We start from the raw sequence: 1,800 nt of genomic DNA, 5'->3' as shown, positions 1-1,800 counted from the left end.
CGCATTGGCACTGCCAATCGAACACGCTCTTGACACTGAGTGCAGCCAGTGCACCCCAATCGAAAACGTTATAAGAAAACCGTGTTTTGAACATCTCTCATAAACAAGTAAACATTTACTTACCGGGCAACCTCTACGCGATACACATTGGGTAATACTAATACCGGCGGTACTGTAACTTTTAATCTTCATAACTCGAGATTTACTTAATCAAAAGATACTTTATTATAGGGTTTTAAAAAACTCTTGACATCGGCTATTAGATTCTAGAATAAAAAGTAGGATGTTCCATTTAAAAAAATCGATGTGACCTTGATCTGACCTTGGCAAAGCCACCCAAGGTCAAACTGATATGATCAATAAATAGATCTTTTGGAACCTCACAACTTTGGTCTGAACATATTTTCGATTGAATCTCATCCTGCGGAGATAAAAAGGATGTACGGGTGGTCTAAAACATCCTGTATTTATTAATTACTATCCTAATTTTAAATTGTTTTTATAGTTTTTTTTAGTCGATCTAGCAGCTCCAAGTGTTTTTACATGAAAAATTTTTCTATTTAGATTAAATTTTTTCATTTTATACGGTTAACTTTTTAATAAAAAAAAAAAACAATTATTAATAACGATTCCAATAATTACAAAATTAAAACAAAACAAAATAGGGCTAAGAACCAACTCAGGTTAACATTTGAGTAACAATATTATTGCAAGCAATCTTCCATATACATACAGACGTTTCGACCCCTATCGGGTGAGAATCCGATACATTGAAGAGGTTCAATGTTAAAAAATAAATTTAAATGTGACCGGTAACTACGTAAGATATTCATTATATCGATTGGGCGCATAATTACTCGCATGTTGGGACTACAAACTATGGCATAAAAACAGCCTAGATTCACTCGGCTTTATCAGAACTTGTGGCTCGTATGTTATAGATGTCACAATTCGTAGGCAGTCCAAGATGTGGTGAACTTCATCTCAAATTTACAATTAGATGTCTCGTTAGAATTACAGCAATACCGTTGAAAACATCCTTCGTACTCTAATTGCAATTATAATAAATATAATAAATATCTAACTAATAACATTGATTGTCCTTAACGATACTAATATAAAATATAATAATTCTGTCATTATACGTCTGTATCTTATCAAAAAAAGAAGAAAAAACTTTTTAAATGTGAAAAACAATAAAGGATAAATATTAATACCTGCCAATAATTCGATGTCAAAATAATTAAAACTATATAATTGAATACAATAAGTAATGTAATAACCCAGAGATATCTGAAGGATCTTAACACTGCCGAACTCTGAGATGTAATGCTATAACATTCGGTATATTGAAATGATCCTGCCATCTAACAAAAGTATCGGCAGTAGATATGAGGTAGGAGGGATCCTAGGAAGGGGAATTCGACGGAGTGGGGAGGGATTGTAAGAGTGTTAGATATATGTCGGGCAGCGGATCCGTATCTGTTTGTCTATTTAAACCATATTTCTGCTTTTTAATATCAAAATAAAAAGTAAAACTCAAGTGATACTATCTTTACTATTTATTTAATCCAAATGGAACTATCTTTAATTTTTATGCAATGAAAACCTAAGTATACGTATACTTATTGAAGAATCTTCCTATTCCAATACAAATGGTTTAAATTCCTCTTAAATGAAATTATTATATCACAATTCATTCAAAGACATTTCCTTTTCCAACTAAAGTAGTGGTTATTTAATTCTCCTTCAAAACATTATACAAAACATTATCACAAAATTGCGTTACCTTGCTCAATT

This window comes from Trachymyrmex cornetzi, unplaced genomic scaffold (genome assembly GCF_001594075.2).
Source record: "Trachymyrmex cornetzi isolate Tcor2-1 unplaced genomic scaffold, Tcor1.1 scaffold339, whole genome shotgun sequence".
Lineage (NCBI taxonomy): Eukaryota > Metazoa > Arthropoda > Insecta > Hymenoptera > Formicidae > Trachymyrmex > Trachymyrmex cornetzi.
The sequence above is the reverse complement of the archived record's forward strand: the minus strand, read 5'-3'. Positions refer to the sequence as shown.